Genomic DNA, 23040 nt, shown 5'->3' on the forward strand with positions numbered 1-23040 from the left:
TTTAGCACAGGCCACGTGTGGGTGCCGTGTGCGTCGCCGTTTGTGCTCTCAGCTGTTGCTGTCAGGCAAGTGCAGGAGCTGACTGAGGGAAGTTGTCTTCTCCCGTCTCCTCTGTGCAGGACACGTCCCGGAAGAGAACGGACCTGCTTGGCTCTCCCTTAACCGCCACATCCGCTCACCCCAAGTCAACTCCTGCCCGCTTTCTGCCTGCCATCAGCCCCATGGCTTCGAGCTACAAGAACCGTGCTCCTCGCTACGCCGTGCTGCAGAGCTACGGCCTCCCCTGGATGCCCAGAGCCTACTATAAGGCCGCTGCCACCCACCCCACTCTGGCTCCCTTGTCTGGCACCTGCCAGGGCTTGAGCCCCAGCGAGATGCTGCCTTCTGTGTCAAACAGAACGGCGCTTTTCACCCGCTACAGCCCCGGCGACTGGTACCGCTCCAACCAGAGCAACTACCACGAGGCGGAGACGTCCCGGCGCAAGGCGGAGCTGCTGACGGCTGATACCTCCCGCCTGGTGCAGGACAAATACCAACAGACCAGCAAGAGCCAGGCAGACAATACAAAGAAGCTGGGGCAGCGAGTCAGCGACATTGAGTTTTGGAAGGCGGAGCTCTGCCATGAGCTAGCAGAGATCATCAAGGAGAGCGATGCCCTGAGAGAGATGAAGGCACGGCTGGAGAGAGCTCTGGCCGAGACAGAGGCCCCTCTCCAGGTGAGCACCTTGTGCGTGGGCCGCAAGCTGTAGTCCACTGCTGCCGCTGCACCAGGGACACGTGTGTTCTCTCCTGGGGCTTTCATGCTGCCGCTGCATGAAACGAGCTCTGCCGCCCATTAGTCGTGGCCTAAACTGGCTGCCCAGGGCGCTGCTTGCCCTTGTCCTCGTCTCTGTGTCCACCTCCCCTTTCTTGTCTGTCCTGTCCTGAGCCGGGCAGCATCCCTGCGGGAAGCCCTGCTGCCGGCACCAACGGCCTCTCCCCAACAGGTTGGTCGGGAGTGCCTCCTGCAGCGGGAGAAGAGAATGGGCATCGACCTTGTCCATGATGAGGTGGAGAAAGAGCTTTTAACAGTAAGTCTGGACGCAGATCCCACCTTCCAGTTGAGGTCAGCAGAGCTGTCAGCCGTGATGCTGGAGCATGGCCTCTGATGGCTTGTGCTTTGTCTCTCTCTTCCCAGGAAGTGGATGGCATCAGGGCCTGCCAGGAGAGGATACGGCTATTCCTGGAGAAGGCAAAAGCCCAGCTCATGTAAGGAGGAGCCCCGTATCTCCCTGGGGAGCGGGCAGTGATGTTGGTGGGAGCACAGAGCTGCCCGGGAGGGATGGAGGGGGGGGTGGGAGGAAGGGAGAAAGGGAGCTGCGTGGCCATGGGAAGGGGAGGAGACCGTCCCACCCACACGTGGCCACCACGGCTGTGGGCGGCCCAACACGACCAACTGGGCGGCCCAGCACGAGCTGGAGAAGGACCTGGCCAACAAGCAGGCAGCCCGCCGCATCAACGACAAGTGCCACCAGCTGAGGAACTGCTCCGACGGCATCAGCTACTACCACGGGGTGCAGCGGGTGGATGCCAACTGAGTGCGCGCCTCGCAGCGCTGGCACCCGGCCGTCCCGGGATGCTCGGTGCCGCTCCCTTTCCCCGACAGGAAAGGCCACCAGGGAAGGCTGTGTCTGTGCAGGGCCTGGCCCTCCCAGCATGGGCTGACCGCAGGCCTCTCCTTTCCCCCCACCAGCATCTCCGTGCCCGAGTCGTGGGCCAAGTTCAGCGACGACAACATCCTCCAGTCGCAGAGAGAGCGGGTGACCTCCGCCCAGCTGCGGGACACCATTGAGAACCTGATGGAGGTGACAGCCACCGAGATGCGGTGCCAGTTCAACAGGGTGAACGTGGCCCTCACCAACCGCATCGCCGAAATGCCAAGAACAAGCTTCGGGCCCACCTGGCCAAGGTAGCCCAACCCCTCCCTGTGTGTGTGACGCCCTCACCTCCCTGGGACACCGACCACCCTCCACGCAGACCTGGCCCGGGAAGAGGTCAATCCCACTCACTTGGACTGCTCATGTCCCATTGAAAATATATATGCTGTCGCTTAAGTTATACCACTGCGTATGGGAGAAACAAAAAACCAGGAAGGCAGACCCCATCCAAAAGTAGTAGGTAGGTCCAATGTAGTCTATCAGCCAGCACTGTGTTACATTTGCAGCTGCTTTCATGTGGGACCTATCTGCAATTCCAGTCACTTGAACTTCTCAACGACCATTGAAAAAATACAGACTGTCAGTCGAAGTTATAACAGTGCGTATGGGAGCTCCAAGAAAGCAGGAAGGCAGACCCCACCTACAGTAGTAAGCAGGTCCCCATGTAGTCTATCAGTATGCGCTGTTTCACATTTGCAGCTTCTTTCCTGTGGGAGCTATCTCCAATCCCACTCACATGTACTGCTCAAATCCCATTGAAGAAATACATGCTTTCCGTTAAGATATAGCACTCCGTATGGGAGCTACAAGAAAGCAGGAAGGCAGACCCCAACTACATTGTTAAGTAGGTCCTCATGTAGTCTATCAGCCAGCATTGTGTCACATTTTCAGCTGCTTTCCTGTGGGAGCTATCTCCAATCCCACTCACTTGGACTGCTTAGGTTTTTCAGGCTTCGAGCCTGGTTTCAGGCTTTCAATCTGGGTTTTTCAGATTTTGAGTCTGGTTCATTTTTCAGGCTTCGAGCCTGGTTTCAGGCTTCGAGCCTGGTTTTCACACTTTAAGTCTGATTTTTTCAGGCCAAGAGACAAAAAACTTCGCGGTATAGCTGCTTTCCTGTGAAAGCTGTCTCCAATCCCAATCACTTGGACTGCTCAACTCCCACTGAAAAAATGCAGACTGTGGGTAGAAGTTATAACACTGCGTATGGGAGGTACAAGAAACGAGGAAGGCAGACCCCACCTGCAGTGGTAAGTAGGTCCCCATGTAGTCTATCAGCCAGCACTGTGTCACATTTGCAGTTTCTTTCCTGTGGGAGTGTGGTAGTTTGAGCCTGGCTGGATGCCAGATGCCCACCACACCGCTTTATCCCCCACCTCCTCAGCAAGCCAGGGAAGGGGAGGAAATAAGATGGGAGTCTTGTGGGTTGAGATAAAAGCAGTTTAATAAAGAAGCAGCAAAGCCGCACACGCGGGAAGCAAAGCGAAAGCAGATAAAGCTGTTACTCTCTACTTCCCATCAGAAGCGATGTCCGGCCACCTCCCGAGAAGCAGGGCTTCAGTACGCGTAGCGGTTGCTTTTGGAAGGCCAGAAATTAATATCGCCTCCCATTTTCTGCACCTCTCCCCCAGTTTATATTACTGAGCTGATGTCATATGGTATGGAATATCTCCTTGGTCAGCCTGGATCAGCTGTCCTGGCGATAGTCCCTCCCAAGATCATGCCCATCCACAGCTATTGGTGAAGGTGGGGGAAGGAATGCTGGAGGGACAACCCTGATGCTGTGCGAGCGGTAGTCATAATATTGATATCAACAGTAAGCACAGCACTGCAGGAGCTGCTGTGGAAAATCACTACCATCCCAGACCCACTACAGGGAGCTATCTCCAATCCATATCTCTTGGAGTGCTCAACTCCCATTCAAAAAATACATGCTGACGGTAGAAGTTATACCACTGCGTAAGGGAGGTACAAGAAAGCAGGAAGGCAGACCCCACCTACAGTAGTAAGTAGGTCCCAATGTAGTCTATCAGCCAGCACTGTGTCACATTTGCAGCTGCTTTCCTTTGGGAGCTGTCTGAAATCCCACTCACTTGGACTGCTCAACTCCCATTGAAAAAATACAGACTGTCGGTAGAAGTTATACCACTGCGTATGGGAGCTACAAAAAAGCTGGAAGGCAGACCCCACCTACAGTAGTAAGTAGGTCCCAATGTAGTCTATCAGCCAGCACTGTGTCACATTTGCAGCTGCTTTCCTGTGGGAGCTATCTGCAATCCCAGTCACTTGGACTGCTCAGGTCCCATTGAAAATATATATGCTGTCGGTTAAATTATACCACTGCATATGGGATCTACAAGAAAGATGGAAGGCAAACCCCACCTAAAGTATTAAGTAGGCCCCCATGTAATCTATCAGCCAGCACTGTTTCACATTTCCAGTTGCTTTCTTATGGGCGCTATCTCCAATTCCAGTCACTTGAACTACTCAACTCCCATTGAAAAAATATATGCTGTCGGTAGAAGTTATACGACTGCATATGGGCGGTACAAGAAAACTGGAAGACAGACCCCACCTACAGTAGTAAGTAGGTCCCCATGTAGTCTATCAGCCAGCACTGTGTCACATTTGCACCTGCTTTCTTGTGGTAGCTATCTCCAATCCTAGTAACTTGGATTGATCATCTCCCATTGAAAAAATACATGCTGGGGGTAGAACTTATAGCACTGCCTATGGGAGCTAAAAGAAAAAATGAAGGCAGACCCCACCTACAGTAGTAAGTAGATCCCCATGTAGTCTATCAGCCAGCACTGTGTCACATTTACAGCTGCTTTCCTATGGGCGCTATCTCCAATTCCACTCGCTTGGACTGCTCAACTCCCATTGAAGAAATACAGACTATCGGTAGAAATTATACCACTCCGTATAGGAAGTAAAGGAAAACAGGAAGGCAGACAAAAACTACAGTGTTAAGTAGATTCCCATGCAATCTATAAGCCAACACTGTGTCACATTTGCAGCTGCTTTCCTGTGGGAGCTATCTCCAATCCCAGACACTTGGACTGCTAAACTCCCATTGAAAAAAAATATGCTGTCGCTTAAGTTGTACCACTGCTTTTGGGAGCAACAAGAAAGCAGGAAGGCATACCAAACTTACAGTAGTAACTAGATCCCCATGTAGTCTGTCAGCCAGCAGTGTGTCACATTTGCAGTTTCTTTCCTGTGAAAGCTATCTCCAATCCCACTCACTTGTACTGCTCAGGTCCCATGGAAAAAATATATGCTGTTGCTTAATTTATAACACTCTGTATGGGAGCTCCAACAAAACTGGAAGTCACACCCCACCTAGAGTAGAAAGTAGGTCCCTATGTAGACTATCAGCCAGCACTGTGTCACATTTGCAACTGCTTTCCTGTGAAAGCTATCTCCAATCCCACTCCCTTGGACTGCTCAACTCCCTTTAAAAATACAGTCTGTCGGTAGAAGTTATACCACTACGTATGGGAGGTACAGGAAAACAGGAAGCCAAATCCCAACTACAGTGTTAATTAGGTCCCCATGTAGACCATCAGCCAGCACTGTGTCACATTTGCACCTGCTTTCTTTTTTGAGCTATCTCCAATCCCACTCACTTGGACTGCTCAATGCCCATTGAAAAAATACAGACTTTCGGTTAAATTATACCACTGCTTATGGGAGCTACAAGAAAGTAGGAAGGCAGACCCCACCTACAGTAGTAAGTAGATCCCCATGTAGGCTATCAGCCAGCACTGTGTCACATTTGCATCTGCTTTCCTGTGGGCGATATCTCCAATCCCACTCACTTGGACTGCTCAACTCCCATTGAAAAAATATATGCTGTCGGTAGAAATTATACCACTGCTTATAGGAGCTACAAGTAATCAGGAAGGCAGACCCCACCTACAGTAGTAAGTAGATCCCCATGTAGACTATCAGCCAGCACTGTGTCACATTTGCATATGCTTTCCTGTGGGCGATATCTCCAATCCCACTCACTTGGACTGCTCAACTCCCATTGAAAAAATATATGCTGTCGGTAGAAGTTATACCACTGCGTATGGGAGCTACAAGTAATCAGGAAGGCAGACCACACCTACAGTAGTAAGTAGGTCCCCATGTAGTCTATCAGCCAGCACTGTGTCACATTTTCCGTTGCTTTCTTGTAGGAGCTATCTCCAATAACACTCACTTGTACTTCTCAGGTCCCATTGAAAAAACATATGGTTTCGGTTAGGTTATACTACTGCTATGGGAGGTAGAAGAAAGCAAGAAGGCAGAGCAAAACAACAGTGTTACGTAGGTCCCCATTTAGTCTATCAGCCAGCACTGTTTCGCATTTGCACCTGCTTTCCTGTGGGAGCTATCTACAATCCCACGCTCTTGTCCTGTTCACATCCGATTGAAAATACGGACTGTCCGTAGAAGTTATACCACTGTGCATGGGAGCTACAAGAAAGCTATAAGGAAGACCCCACCTACAGTAGTAAGTAGGTCCCCATTTAGTCTATCAGCCAGTTTTTTTTGACATTTTCAGCTTCTTTCCTGTGGGAGCTATCTCCAATCCCACTCACTTGGACTGCTTTGATACCATTGGAAAAATACATGCTGGCGGTAGAAGTTATACCACTGCCTATGGGAGCTAAAAGAAAGAAGGAAGGTAGACCCCACCTACAGTAGTAAGTAGGTTCCAGTGTAGTATATCAGCTAGCACTGTGTCACATTTTCAGCTGCCTTCTTCTGGGAGCTATCTCCAATTGCACGCTCTTGGCCTGGTCAGCTCCCTTTAAAAATAGAGACTGTCAGTAGAAGTTATACCACTGCATAAGATAGCTACAAGAAAGCAGGAAGGCAGACACCACCTACAGTGTTAAGTAGGTCCCCATGTAGTCTCGAAGCCGTCACCATGGCACCTTTGCCTCTGCTTTCCTGTGGGAGCTATCTCCAATCCCACTCATTTGAACTGCTCAGCTCCCATTGAAAAAATATTTGCAGTCAGTTAAGTTATACCACTGCATATGGGAGCTACAAAAAAGCTGGAAGGAAGACCACATTTACAGTAGTAAGTAGGGCTCCATGTATTCTATCAGCCAGCACTGTGTCACATTTGCAGCTGCTTTCCAGTGGAGATGTCTCCAATCCCACTCACATGGACTGCTCAATTCCCATTGAAAAAATACAGACTGTCGGTAGAAGTTATACCACTTTATACGGGAGCTACAAGAAAGCAGAAAGGCAGACCCCACCTACAGTAGTAAGTAGGTCCCTATGTAGTCTATCAGCCAGAACTGTGTCACATTTACACTTGCTTTCCTGTAGGAGCTATCTCCAATCCCACTCATTTGGACTGCTCAGCTCCCATTTAAAAAATATATGATGTCGGTTAAGTTATACCAATGCTTATGGGAATTACAAGAAAGCAGGAATGCAGAACCTAATAACAGTGTTAAGAAGGTCCCCATGTAGTCTATCAGCCAGCATCGTGTCACATTTCTACCTTCTTTCCTGTGGGAGCTGTCTCCAATCCCATCACTTGGACTGCTCAATGTCCATTGAAAAAATAATGACTATCGGTAGAAGTTATACCACTGCGTATGGGAGCTACAAGAAAGCAGGAAGGCAGACCCCACCTACAGTACTAAATAAGTCCCCATGTAGTCTATCAGCCAGCACTGTGTTAAATTTGCAGCTGCTTTCCGGTGGGAGCTATCTCCAATCCCATTCACATGGACTGCTCAGCTCCCATTAAAAACTACATGCTTTCCGTTAAGTTATACCACTGCGTATGGGAGCTAGAAGAAAGCAGGAAGGCAGACCCCAGCTACAGTAGTAAGTAGGTCCACATGTAGTCTATCAGCCAGCACTGTCTTAAATTTGCAGCTACTTTCCGGTGGGAGATGTCTCCAATCCCACTGACTTGGACTGCTCAGGTCCCATTGAAAAAATATACGCTGTCGTTTAAGTTATACTGTGGGGAGTTATGTGGAGACTTGACTACAGGAATGAGGACATGATAGAATACAGCTGGTTAGGCAGCGAGCATTAAGCGATAAGATATTGGACTCTTTCTTAACGACGTGAGAGCAAGAGAGTTGTATGATAACAGGATGAGAAAACAGGAGCTTAGTTTGGGTTAAGCAGCCACAAGTATCTGGAGTATGTTGAAACAAGGACGAGGTTTGCATCTAACTGGGAACCAATGATGAGCTTAGCTTTTGCAATACATATGAGCCTGATTATTGTATCTATAAAACAGTTCTATCTTTGCAAATAAAGTTGAGATATTTTGCACTACAGGATGGGCTTGTCTGCCGTCGTCTTCAGCAAATGGTGACCCCGACGCAATACACGGAGGACGTGATATACCAACTGGGTGCCACGGCGGAGCGACGAAGGGTCCTATGCAGCAAGGATGGCAATAAGCGTGAAAATTGGAAACACGACGTGCCCTGGGTGACCGTATAGACGAGCCCGGCCAATACGTGCCGCCGGACCTTGAAGGGTTGCAACAGCGCGCTGACAAATAAGTATAGATTTCAAAAAGACCTACCACGGTTGTTAGCTTATGGGTATGCTAAGGGAGTGTTTCAGAATCCACATACAGTGCATGAATTGAGCGAATGGCGTCAATTTGAGGATTTGCTGTGGGAGGCTATCCTGGAGGATGATAAGATAGCTAAAAAGAAACTTTGGAGGATAGTGCACAATGAGTTGTTGCAACATCAGGCAGAAAAGAAGGCTGCTGAGCACACATCAGCAGCACAGAGTAAGAATAAAAACTATGAGTATGACTGGTTCCAAACCACTTCGCTGGGTCCTACCGTTTCAAAAGTAATGCTCCCCCCCCCCGCGTGTAGAGCGGTCAGCGCCGGGAGAGGCACCGACAGTAGTGCCGGGAGAGGCGCCGAGAGCAGCGCCTGGAGCAGCACCGAGAGTAGTGCCGGGAGCGGCGCTGAGGCGAATGATACCAAGAAAAGAGAAAAGTCAGCCAGTCCACGATCTGTCAAAGTTGGCGCCTGACGGAAATGGAGGCGGGACAAAGGGGAAAAGTCAGCCGCCTCGTTGACCACCGAAGATGAGTGATCTACGTGGAGGAGTGGCAGAAATGAGAGCTAGAAGACGGAGTCTGGTGAGGAGACGGGGGGTGGTGCGGCTACGCGGAGTGAAGAAAAAAGTTCTTCTCTACACAAGAGTTTTTACAAAGTCAGAGAGGCGAAGGGGCTTCGAAGCAGAGCTCCCGCGGGAGAGCTGATTCCCATTCGAGCCCAGTCCGCCGAGTTACCCCTGGGACGACTTGCAGGGGAATGCCGAGCGGGCGGAGTCGGGCGGGGGTGCAGCGAAGGATGATCAGAGTAGAGTGGGGGAGCGCGACCCCATGTTTGACTGGGCACCATCGGGCACGAGAATGAAGAAAAAGAAAACACGGGAGAGAGTAACACCGACTGCGCCGCCGGCGCCGGGGACGGCACGGAGTGAGCCAGACCCCCCCCTCCCCGCCCCTTCCATCCGCCGCCGCGCAGCCGCTTCCCGGTCAGTGTCTCTGGAGTGCCCCCCCACACACCGCACGCCGACACCCTAGCCCTCACGGACCGCTGCGCTCATCCTTTCCATCCTCAGTCCCTTGCCTCAAAGAGTGTAAAAACTGTTGGTCGTGATGTTATGCATTTTGCTGTAAATGTGATAATGAATAGGAGTTTTCTTACAGTGGAAACTTTCTAAGGTGGTTTAGGTGTCAGGAATGGAACTTGGAAGAACAGAACATTTTGACATTGAGAAGCTAAAAGGTGGTGTGTGTTTTAGACTCATTGACTCATTTTGGCGTTGAGAAGTCAGTGACACAGTAAAAAAGAAAGAAAAAAGGGTTAAAAAGGTTTATAAAACCTGATCTGTGTTTTAGACTCATTCGTGAAGGATCGTTTATTTTTTTATCAGGAGTAAAAAAAAATGGTTTTAGGCAATTTCAACAACCCAAGCAAAACATGTGGCTTACACTGGCCAAAGCAATCAATCAGTCTACAGTATGTTTATCAATGGCCACTCCAGATAATCCTTTTTCTACCTGTTTGGTGGGAGTTCCATCAGATGTGGCACAATGGCCTGTACCAAATGCATTAAAAACAAATCCCTTAGTTAAGGGTAATGACAAAGTTGACAGCTGGGATTTGATCATTTCATGTTTGCGAATAATGACAACAGAGCCACAGGAGTTAAAATTATTGGGATCTATAAAGATGGACTTTTGTGTTATGTTTAATTTTACCAGCAATACCAAAACATTTGGGACAGAATGTGTATCCCATCCTAGGCGTGTATAAGAACACAATATCTTGTTGCAATTATACTTCACCAAAAAGATCCAGGTCTAGTCTTGTGCCTGTACAGTTACCAAAGGGAATTTTTCTGATCTGTGCGGACAAGGCATGGCCTGGAATATCCTCGAGATTACAAAGGGGACCATGAAGTCTGAGACAACTGACGATCTTGATGCCTTAATACACAATGATTTAGAAACATCATTGTAGAAAACAATTTGTCCATGCATTTATTGGCGAATGTGATGACTATGTTACCTTTGGTCTCCCTCAGCAATAATAGCAACTAGTATATTTGCTCCAGGTGTAAGAGTATCTGCTTTATTAACTGAGCTATGCAAATTAGGATAGTGGCCTAACAAACAAAGTAACCAAACCTCAATGACATTAGAAAACTTGATTAGTAATGTAAGTAGTATTAGCCATACAACTTTGCAACATAGACCTGATCGAGATTTTACCTTTAGCACAAGTATAATAACTTTGTTTGTCAGCTGTGCTTTTTTTTTTTTTTCAGTGGATAAGAAGAAGCTTACCAGGCATGAGTTGCTAAACTAATGTGCAGATTGTCCTTGAGCTGCTCTCGACTGTGAGAAACGAAGAAGCAAAAATGCATACGAGATAGCAGCTTTGGGCAGGGAGGAGTCTAGGGCAGCGTGTGAAACCGCAAGGCTTGTCACAGAAAACTACAGCTGGCTTTTAAAGAAAGGACCAATTAGAAGTACTATAAACACGCTAGCTTTGCTGCTGATTATAGAAGTCTGATGCGTGTTAGTAAAATTTGAGTTTTTAAAATCAGCGGAGCAGGCTGCCCAGAGGGGTCATGGACATACCAGCTATCTCCATGCATTGAGCCACGGTATCCCTCACACTAGCCAGGGACCGGTGGTCGTTAAATGCACTCATAGCTCAACCGTCTTAGGGAGGGGGAGAGCATGGGACGCAGAAGATATAACGGTCTACTGAGTCTCTCTTGCAGATTGACATGTTCCTTGGAGTGCTCGCCGTGATGCATATTAAGATGGAGTAACTCAACTATTGGCAGGATTGAATAGTGAAGTGGAACACGACCAGCACCTGATCATATCTTCCTGCAATTGGCTCAGTTGGCATATGTGCTGGGCAGACACGCTATGTATCAGACCGTGCCACAGGACACTGGAATCATCGAGCATAGGGAGTGGGAGATGTGGTAGGCGTCTGGAAGATCTCGGGTTGTAACGTGAGAGGTGGAAGGTACAGAAGAGGTGGGCACGGGGTGGAGTGAGAGGAGGTGCTGGTGGTGGCAGATGTGAGCACATGGTGTAAACAAGGGATTGAAGTTTGGCAGATGGATGTCACTCATGTGGCAGAGTTTGGAAGACTAAAATATGTGCATGTAACCATAGACACATGGAGCAAATTCATTTGTGCAAGAGCACAGACAGGGGAGAGGGCCATACATGTGGGGCGTCTTTCATATAGTTGTTTTGCAACAATGGGAATTCCTCAGAAAATAAAGACAGACAATGGGCCGGCCTATATAAGTAGAAGCATAGAACAGTTTATGAGGCAATGGGGAGTTAAACATGTAGCAGGGATTCCCCATTCCCCCACAGGACAGGCCATAATAGAGAGCTAATGGGACTCTCAAATGATATCTTGGTAAATATGGGGATGTTAAAGACCCACATATGAAATTGTTAAAGGCCTTATTTGTTATGAACCACCTGTGTGTGTTTGGGGAACAGAAGCTACCACCTGTAATAATACATCATAATCCAAAGGCACAAAAGAAGAGAGAGAAAGAAATATGGGTTAAATCTCGTGACACTAAAACAGGGATATGGCAGCCTCCAGCCAAGGTATCATACTGGGGACTTGGGTATTTGTGTGTTGATTCTCCCACAGGATCCATTTGGGTGCCAGCCAGGTGGACAAGAGCTGTCCTTGAAGCTGCGGAGATCAAATCATCTGACGGTAAAAAGAACAGGAAGAGATTGAAGAATAAATACACCCTCGTCTTGCGGTCATTGGAGGACTGGCTAACAATCAAAAGACTGAAGGTTATATAACAAAAAGACAGAGAATTTAATGAATAATAATGAGGTGTTTTGTTATAACCATAGCTTTTAATGTAACTATAATAGCTAACAGCTTGATGCATTTTAATCAGCCTAGAGATAATATTTGGATAATCTTTGCTAATCAAACTGGTCAATCATCTCTTTGTCTTAGTTTGGGAGGGGTTACTAATCCTTTTAAAACGTGTTTGATAGGATTGCCCGTATGGAATCTGGAGGAATTTTGTGGACTAGTAGACAATAACCGCTTGTGTAATAGGACGCGGCTGAACACAATTAGCGGTGATCACGATCACTCGGATGGGAAACGTCAATGTGAGATAATTAAGTCCCTTAATACCACATTAGCCTCACCCCCTGAGGAAACAGACTTGTTTGGAAGAGCCAATGCAGGCTTTGGTACTAATGGAACTGGTGGAAATTGGATAAGTTTTATGTCATGGGATATCCATGACTTTAATAGAAATTGAAAATATTGGGCCACATTAGACTCTTCTTTGAAGTCAGAAACGGTATTTAAGCAATTGTATTCCAGCTGTAATGTCTCCGAAGAAATTGCCCACGGTTACATTCTTAATTCGTGGAGAAAGGGCCTGGAACGGAATAGCAGTAAATCCCCCGGGTGGACCCTGTTATTTGGGGAAACTCTCTTTATTCCACCCTAACTTAACCACACTAATGCAGCTTGCTGACCATAATAACAGCTCCCGCAAAAAACGTAGCTATTATGAGTTTGATTGTACTGATATTGGTCCCCCACGATTTTGGAGTGAACTGAAGCAAGTCATAGTTGCCACTCTTTTGCCAGGAGGAGCACGGACATGGATGTGAAGAGGGCATGTGTTGTATGAATCTGTCGGACCATTCCACCTCGATACATGTCAAACAGGGATTGCATCGGTTGAAACAAGAAGAGGGATTAGGACTTGAAGGGTGGTTTAAGGGGTGGGGAATAGGCCCTTGGTTGCGAAATGTTATAATTTATGGAATTAACTTTATCGGTATTGTTTTATTTATATTGTTAGTGTTTCCCTGTTTTATAAATTTTATTCAACGGACAATAGAAAGAACTTTTGAGAGGATGTGGCAGGCTAATATCATTTTCCAAAAAAGAAAACGGAGGAAATGCGGTGAGTTTTGTGGAGACTTGGCTAGAGGAAAGAGGACATGATAGAATACATCTGGTTAGGCAGTGAGCATTAAGCGATAAGATATTGGACTCCTGCTCAAGGACGTGAGAGCAGAAGAGTTGTATGATAACAGGCTTAGTTTGGGTTAAGCAGCCACAATTATCTGGAGTTTGTTGAAACAAGGGCAAGGTTTGCACCTAACTGGGAACCAATGATGATCTTAGCTTTTGCAATATGTATGAGCCTGATTATTATATCTATAAAAGAGCTGTATCTTTGCAAATAAAGTTGAGACTTGTTGCACTAAAGGGTGGGCTTGTCTCCTGTCGTCTTCAGCATTATACAACTGCGTAGGGGAGGTACAAGAAAGCAGGAAGGCAGATCCCAACTACAGTAGTAAGTAGATCCCCATGTAGTCTATCAGCAGCACTGTGTCACATTTGCAGCTGCTTTCCTGTGGGAGCTATCTCCAATCCCAATCACATAAACTGCTCAACTCCCATTGAAGAAATATATGCTGTCGGTTAAGTTATACCACTGCTTATGAGAATTAAAAAAAACAGGTACGCAGACCCCACCGACTGTAGTAAGTAGGTTCCCATGTAGTTTATCAGCCAGCACTTTGTCACATTTGCAGCTGCTGTCCTGTGAAAGCTATCTCCAATACCACTCACTTGGACTGCTAAACTCACATTGAAAAAAATACTGTCAGTTAAGTTATACCACTGCGTATGGGAGCTACAAGAAAGCAGGAAGACAGACCCCACATACAGTGTTAAGTAGGTCCCCATGTACTCTACCAGCCAGCACTGTGTCACATTTGCAGCTGCTTTCCTTTGGGAGCTATCTCCAGTCCCACTCTCTTGGACTGCTTTGATCCCATTGAAAACATACAGAATGTCGGTAGAAGTTATACCACTGCATATGAGAGCTACAAAAAAGCAAGAAGGCAGACCCCAACTACTGCATGAACTAGGTCCCCATGTAGTCTATCAGCCAGCACTGTGTAACGTTTTCAGCTGCTTTCCTGTGAAAGCTATCTCAAATCCTACTCACTTTTACTGCTCAACTCCCACTGAAAAAATATATGCTGTCGTTTAAGTTATACCACTGCTTATGGGAGCTACAAACAAGCAGCAAGGCAGACCCCACCGACTGTAGTAAATAGGTCCCCATGTAGTCTCTCAGACAGCACTGTGTCACATTTGCAACTGCTTTCCTATGGGAGCTATCTACAATACCAATCACGTGGACTGCTCAACTCCCATTGAAAAAATTCCGACTGTCGGTAGAAATTATACCACTACGAATGGGAGCTAGAAGAAAGAAGGAAGGCAAACTCCACCTACAATAGTAAGTAGCTCCCCATGTAGTCTATCAGTCAGCACTGTGCAACGTTTTCATCTGCTTTCTTGTGGGAGCCAGTTCCAAACTTACTCAATTGGACTGCTCAGCTCCCATTGAAAAAATATATGCTGTCTCTTAAGTTATACCACTGCGTATGGGAGCTATAAAAAGGCTTGAAGGGAGACCCCACCTGCAGTAGTAAGTAGGCCCCATGTAGTCTATCAGCCTGCACTGTGTCACATTTGCAGCTGCATTCCTTTGAAAGCTGTCTCCAATCCCACTCACTTGCACTGCTCAGTTCCCATTGAAAAAATACATGGTTTCCGTTAAGTTATAGTACTGCATATAGGATCTACAAGAAAGCTGGAAGGAAGAACCCACCGACAGTAGTAAGTAGGTCCCAATGTACTCTCTCAATAATAACTATGTCACATTTTCAGCTGCTTTCCTGTGGGAGGTATCTCCAATCCCAGTCACTTGGAATGCTCAGCTCCCTTTAAAAATACAGACTGACTTACTTACTACAGCAGTTGAGCTATCTCCAATCTAACTCACTTGGAGTGCTCAACTGCCATTTAATAATATAGTGTCGGTAGAAGTTATACCACTGCGTATGGGAGCTACAAAAAGCAGCAAGGCAGACATCATCTACACTAATAAGTTGGTCCCCATGTAGACTTGAAGTCAGCACTATGTCACATTTGGAGCTGCTTTCCTGTGGGACCTTTTTCCAATCCATTCACTTGGAATGCTCAACTCCCATTGAAAAAATACATTCTGTCGATAGAAGTTATACCACTGCGTATAGGTACTACAAGAAAGCAGGGAGGCAGATCCCACCTAAAGTAGTCTGTAGGTCACCATGTAGTCTATCAGTCAGCACTGTGTCACATTTGCAGCTGCTTTCCTGTGGAAGCTATCTCATATAACACTCACTTGTATTGCTCAGGTCCCATTGAAAAAATATATGCTCTTGGTTAAGTTATACCACTGCGTATGGGAGCTACAAAAAAGCAGGAAGAAAGACCCCAACTATAGTGTTAAGTAGGTCCCCATGTAGTCTATCAGCCAGCACTGTGTCATATTTGCAGCTGCTTTCCTGTGGTAGTTATCTCCAATCCCACTCACTTGGACTGCTCAACCCTGTACCCTTGTACCTACCTGTGGGAGGTACAAGGAAGCAGGAAGGCAGGCACCAACTACAGTGTTAAGTAGGTCCCAATGCAGTCTATCAGCAAGCACTGTGTCAAATTTGCACCTGCTTTCCTGTGGGCGCTATCTCCAATCCGACGCTCTTGGCCTCGTCATCTCCCTTGGAAAAAAAACAGTCTGTCGGTATAAGTTGTAGCAATGCATATGGGAGTTACAAGAAAGCAGGAAGACAGTCCCCATTTACACTAGTAAGTAGGTCCACATGTACTCTGTCACCCAGGACTGTGTCACATTTGCTGCTGCTTTTCTGTGGGAACTATCTCCAATCCCACTCACTTGGACTGTTCAACTCCTATTGAAAAAATACATGCTTTTTGTAAAGTTATAGCACTGTGTATGGGAGCTACAAGAAAGCAGGAAGGCAGACCCCACCTACAGTAGTAAGTAGGTACCCATGTAGTCTATCAGCCAGCACTGTGTCACATTTGCGGCTGCTTTCCGGTGGGAACTATCTCCAATCCCACTCCCGTGGCCTGCTCAACGCCCATTGAAAAAATACAGACTATCGGTAGAGGTTATATCACTGCGTAAGGGAGGAACATGAAAGCAGGAAGGCAGACCCCACCTACAGTAGTAACTAGGTCCCCATGTAGTCTATCAGCCAGCACTGTTTCACATTTGCAGCTTCTTTCATGTTTGAGTTTTCTCCAATCCTACACTCTTTATCTCGTCATCTCCCTTGAAAAATACATTCGGTCGGTTAAGTTATACCATTGTGTATAGGAGCTACAAGAAAGAAGAAAGGCAGATCCCAACTATAGTGTTAAGCAGGTCCCCATGTAGTCTATAAGCCAGCACTGTGTCACATTTGCAGCTGCTTTCCTGTGGGAACTATCTCCAATTCCACTCACTTGGACTGCTCAACTCCCATTGAAAAAATACATGCTTTCCTTATACCCCTGAGTATGTGAGCTACAAGAAAGGAGCAGGCAGAACACAAATTCCGACAGCTCAACTCCAATTGAAAAAATATTTGCTGTCGGTTAAGTTGTACCACTGCGTAAGGGAGCTTCAAGATAGCAGGAAGGCAGACCCCAATTACAGTTTTAAGTAGGTTCCCATGTAGTCTATCTGCCAGCGCTGTGCAAATTTGCAGCTGCTTTCCTGTGGCACTTACATCCAATCCCGGATTTTGGTTTGCTCAGCTCCCATTTGAAAGTTTGGTATTTAAAGTTACACCACTGCCTGTGGGACATTTAATAAAACAGGTACGCAGACCCCAGCTACAGTAGTAAGTAGGTCCCCATGTAGTCTATCAGCCAGCACTCTGTCACATTTGCCCCGTCTTTCCTGCGGGAGCTATCTCCAATCCCACTCACTTGAACTGCTCAACTCCCATTGAAAAAATACATGCTGACGGTAGAAGTTATACCACTGCGTATGGGAGCTACAAGAAAGCAGGAAGGCAGACCTCACCTATAGTAGTAAGTAGGTCCCCATGTAGTCTCTCAGCCAGCACTGTGTCACATTTGCACCTATTTTCCTGTAGGAGCTGTCTCCAATCCGAATCACTTGTACTGCTGAACTCCCATTGAAAAAATACATGCTTTCCGGTAAGTTATAGCACTGTGTATGGGATCTACAAGAAAGCAGAAAAGTAGACCCCACCTACAGTAGTAAGTAGGTCCCCACGTAGTCTATCAGCCAGCACTGACTACATGGGGACCTAGTTAACATTGTAGTTGGGGTCTGCCTTCCTGCTTTCTTGTACCTCCCATACGCAGTGGTATAACTTAACCGACAGTCAGTATTTTTTTCAATGGGAGTTGAGCAGTCCAAGTTATTGGGATTGGAGATAGGACCCACAGGAAAGCAGCTGCAAATGTGAAACAGTGCTGGCTGATAGACTACATGGGGACCTACTTACTACTGTAGGTTGGGTCTGTCTTCCTGCTTTCTTGTAGCTGCCATACGCAGTCACTTGGACTGCTCAACTCCCACTGAAAAAATACAGATTGTCAGTAAAAGTTATACCACTTAATACGGGAGCTAGAAAAAAGCAGGAAGGCAGACCCCACTTACAGGACACAGTTGTTCCCCATGTAGTCTATCAGCCAGCACTGTGTCACATTTGTACGTGCTTTCCTGTGGGAGCTTTCTCCAATCCCACACCCTTGGCCTCGTCAGCTCCCTTTAAAAGTACATTTTGTCGGTAGAAGTTATACTACTGCGTATGAGAGCTACAAGAAAGTATGAAGGAAGACTTTCCTATGGGAGCTAAAAAAAAGCTGGAAGGCAGACTACACCTACAGTAGTAAGTAGAACCCCGTGTAGTCTATCAGCCAGCACTGTGTCACATTTTCACCTGCTTTCCTGTGGGAGCTATCGCCAATCCCACGCTCTTAGACTTGTCATCTCCATTTAAAAATACATTCTATCGGAGGAAGTTATACCACTGCATATAGGAGGTACAAGAAAGTAGGAAGGCAAACCCAACCTACAGTACTAAGTAGGTCCTCATGTAGTCTATCAGCCAGCACTGTGTCACATTTGCAGCTGCTTTCCTATGGGAGTTACCTCCAATCCCACTCACTTTGACTGCTCAACTGCCATTTAATAAATAAAGACTGTCAATGGAAGTTATACCATTGCCTATGGGAGCAACAAAAAAGCTGGAAGGCAGACCCCACCTACAGTACTAAGTAGGTCCCCATGTAATGTATCTGACAGTACTGTGTCACATTTGCAGCTGCTTTCCTGTGAAAGCTGTCTCCAATCCCAGTCACTTATACTGCTCAACGCCCATTGAAAAAATATTTGCAGTCGATAGAAGTTATACCACTGCGCATGGGAGCTACAAGAAAGCAGGAAGGCAGACACCACCTACAGTAGTAAGGAGGTCCCCACGTAGTCTATCAGCCAGCACTGCGTCACATTTGCAGCTGTTTTCCTGTGGGAGTTTTCTCCAATCCAATTCACTTGGACTGCTCAACTCCCATTAAAAAAATAGATGTTTTCTGTTAAGTTATACCACTGCGTATGGGAGCTACAAAAAAGCAGGAAGGCAGAAATCACCTACAGTAGTAAGTAGACCCCCATGTAGTCTATCAGCCAACACTGTGTAACATTTGCAGCTGCTTTCCTGTGGACGTTATCTCCAATCCCACTCACTTGGACTGCTCACTCCCATTGAAAAAATATATGCTAGCAGTTAATCTATAGTAAAGTGTATGGGAGCTAGAAGAAAGCAGGAAGGCAGACCCCACCTACAGTAGTAACTAGGTCCCCATGTAGTCTATCAGCCAGCACTGTGTCACCTTTGCACCTGCTTTCCTGTGGAAGTTATCTCCAATCCCACTCACTTGGACTGCCCAGATCCCAATTAAAAAATGCATGCTTTCCATTAAGTTATATTAATGCGTGTGGGATCTACATTAAAGCAGGAAGGCAGACTCCATCTACAGTAGTAAGTGGATCCCCATGTAGTCTATCAGTCAGCATTGTGTCACATTTGCAGCTGCTTTCCTGAGAGCTATCGCCAATCCCACGCTCTTACACTCGTCATCTCCATTTAAAAATACATTCTATCGGAGGAAGTTATACCACTGCGTATAGGAGGTACAAGAAAGTAGGAAGGCAAACCCAATCTACAGTACTAAGTAGGTCCTCATGTAGTCTATCAGCCAGCACTGTGTCACATTTTCAGCTGCTTTCCTATGGGAGCTATCTCCAATCCCACTCACTTTGAATGCTCAACTGCCATTTAAAAAATAAAGACTGTCGATGGAAGTTATACCACTGCGTATGGGAGCTACAAGAAAGCAGGAAGGCATACCCCACCTATAGTAGTAAGTAGGTGCCATTGTAGTCTATCAGCCAGCACTGTGTCACATTTTCAGCGGCTTTCCTGTGGGACATATCTCCAATCCCACTCTCTTGGACTGCTCATCTCCCCTTGAAAAAATACACGCTGTCCATTAAGTTATCGTACTGCGTATAGGATCTACAAGAAAGCTGGAAGGAACACCCCACCTACAGTATTAAGTAGGTCCCCATATATTCTATCAGTCAGCACTGTGTCACATTTGCAGCTGCTTTCCTGTGGGATCTGTCTCCAATACCAGTCACTTGGAATGCTCAGCTCCCATTGAAAAAATTTATGCTGTCGATAGAAGTTATACCAATGCGTATGGGAGCTACAAGAAAGCAGGAAGGCAGACCCCTCTTACAGTAGTAAGTAGGTCCATAGATAGTCTATCAGTCAGAACTTTGTGACATTTCCATCTGCTTTCCTGTGGGAGCTATCTCAAATCCCACTCCCTAAGACAGCTCAGTTCCCATTGAAAAAATACATACTTTCTATTAAGTTATAGTACTGCGTATGGGATCTACAAGAAAGCAGGAAGGTAGATCTCCCCTACATTAGTAAGTAGGTCCCCATGTAGTCTATCAGCCAGAACTGTGTCACATTTTCAGCTGCTTTCCTCTCGGAGCTATCTTCAATAACACTGACTTGTACTGTTTAGGTCCCAATTGAAAAAATATATGCTGTTAAGTTATAGCACTGCGCATGGGAGCTACAAAAAAGCTGGAAAGTAGACCAAGCGTATAGTAGGAAATAGGTCCCCATGTAGCCTATCAGCCAGCATTGTGTCACATTTGCACCTGCTTTCCTGTGGGAGCTATCTCCAATCCCAGTCACTTGGACTGCTACACTCCTATTGAAAAAATATATGCTGTCAGTTAAGTTATACCACTGCGTATGGGAGCAACAAAAAAGCAGGAAGGCAGCGCCCACCTACAGCAGTAAGTAGGCCCCTATGTAGTCTATCAGCCAGCACTGTTGTGTGGAGGAATGGTTAAGGGAGCCCAGGCCTTACGGCAGTTAGAAAAATTAGTGTGTTGGTCGGAGGAGCAAGCTAATGTTACTACTGATGTTATTGAAAAAATTGTTGGCAGACCAGAAAAGCCTTAGACATGCCTTATTGCAAGATCGTGCTGCTATTGATTTTTTGCTATTGGCGGAAGGGCACGGATGCCAAGACTTTGAAGGCATGTGTTGTTTTAATCTTTCTGATCATAGTGAATCTATTCACAAAGCTTTGGCATATTTAAAGGCTCACGCTAAGAATATTATGGTGGGTTATAACCCTTTTGATAATTGGCTTCAATCAGCTTTTAGGGGGTTGTCACCTTGGTTGACAAAGTTAATCAAAGAAGGGTTAAGATGGATTTTTGTTATTTTTCTTTTGCTTGTAATATTTAGAATAATATATAGTTGTATTATGAAGGCAGTGCAACGACTGACTCACTCAGTCTTGATTGTGCACAAACAAAACGGGGGAATTGTGGAGGAATGGTTAAGGGAGAATGGACGTGGATCCCAGGGTATAATGGGACAAGGCAATCTGAGCTCTAGTTGTATGAATTTAATGCACAATCAAGACCAGAGTCAGAGCCATGGTTAAAGCAGTTGCTGTCGTGTAGATAGCAGTCCGCTTTCTGTTCCCTCAAGGTCGGACTGTTTTCGGCTAAAAGTGGTAAACAACTTTGGGGAAAAAAAAGATGGGAAAATGTGAGGGAACTTGCTTATAGCAGAAACTGCAAGTAGGATGAACAAGAAAGTGAAATTTATTAGCTGCTGTTGCTGAGCTAGCTTTGAAGCTGCTGTGTATATAAGTTAGAGCTTGCTCTCAATAAAGAAGAAGATTTCTGCTATCACTCACATTGAGTAGGACTGATTTCTTCCCACCCAGCTGAGAATCGGACCCTGGGTTGATCGCCGCATGAAGTCGGCTTAGAGCTGGATTTTCAGGCTTCGAGCCTGGTTTTCAGTCCTCGAGTCTGGTTCATTTTTCAGGCTTTGAGCCTGGTTTTAGGCTTCGAGTCTGGTTTGCAGACTTCGAGTCTGGTTCATTTTTCAGGCTTCGAGCCTGGTTTCAGGCTTCGAGATCGGTTTTTACGCCAAGAGCCGAAAATTTCGCGTCATATGGGAGCTATTCCCAATCCCACTCACTTGGACTGCTCAGTTACCATTGAAAAAATACAGACTGCTGGTTAAGTTATATGGGAGGTACAAAAAAGCTGGAAGGCAGACCCCACCTACAATAGTAAGTAGGTCCCCATGTAGTCTATCAGCCAGCACTGTGTCACATTTGCACCTTCTTTCCTTTGGGAGCTATCTCCAATCCCACTCGCTTGGACTGCTCAGATCCCTTTAAAAACTACATGCTTTCCTTTAAGTTATACCACTGCGTATGGGAGCTACAAAAAACCAGGAACGCAGACCCCATCTACAGTAGTAAGTTTGTCCCCATGTAGTCTCTCAGCCAGCACTGTGCCATCCTTGAAGCTGCTTTCCTGTGGGAGCTATCTCCAATAACACTCACTTGTACTGCTCAGGTCCCGTTAAAAAAATATATGCTGTCGGTTAATTTATACCACTGCGTATGGGAGCTACAAAAAAGCTGGAAGGCAGACCCCAACTACAGTGTTAAGTAGGTTCCAATGTAGTCTATCAGCCAGCAGTGGGTCACATTTGCAGCTGCTTTCCTATGAGCGCTTTCTCCCGTCTGTATTGGAATAGGTCATGTTCATTAATCAAATCATGAACAAATAGTTGTGCAAGGAATCATTTAAAGTCTTTTTAAAAGTCTTTTAAAACTTTAACCGTAAATTCTCTACAATGTGCACAGGTGCAGTTGGCCAAGGTGCTTGTAGCCGGAACCATAGCTTGCGCATGAGCTGATAAGAGCCAAGAGATGAGTCCATGAGCGGGCCACTAGAGGAAGACTACTGACTTCATCCCAGTCACCACCCTACGACCACCAGGAGGCAGAAGAAGACCCCTAGCAACAAGACGGACACATGCGCAGAGTACACCAGGGAGCGATGCAGTCGACCGATAAGAAGTGTATAAAAGGATTCTGATACGGGGGGGGGGGGGGGGGGGGATCGCACACCGTTGGTGGAGCAGGGTCTCCCGGTCGCCCAGCGCTGCTTTGCTTATTTGCCGCTTCCTTAATAAATTTGATCTGTGAGTCATTTAAATTGGCCTGTGAACTTTTTCACAGCAACTTATAACAATTTGGTGCCGTGACTCGGATACAGGTAAATTTGGTATTGGATTCCCAGACTAGGGGGGCGCCCCATCTTTTGAGGACTGGTTATGAGCAGACCTCAATTTGTGAGTAAATGATAAGAAGACCGTTACCCAAGAGGAAACTGAATATGCGAGTCTCTGGATACCCCAACCTTCTAATAAGGTATCCTTGTTCGCTCTTAAGGAAAAGAAAGCTAAGAGCCCACCCGAAGAGGAGATTT

General features: G+C 46.5%; 1 pseudogene; it reads left to right on the forward strand.

Annotated features, from left to right (window-relative positions):
• Positions 1-23040, forward strand: part of LOC133628420 (tektin-3-like) — a 57818-nt pseudogene that overhangs the window by 18396 nt on the left and 16382 nt on the right.

Source organism: Colius striatus, chromosome W (genome assembly GCF_028858725.1).
Source record: "Colius striatus isolate bColStr4 chromosome W, bColStr4.1.hap1, whole genome shotgun sequence".
Taxonomy (NCBI): Eukaryota; Metazoa; Chordata; class Aves; order Coliiformes; family Coliidae; genus Colius; species Colius striatus.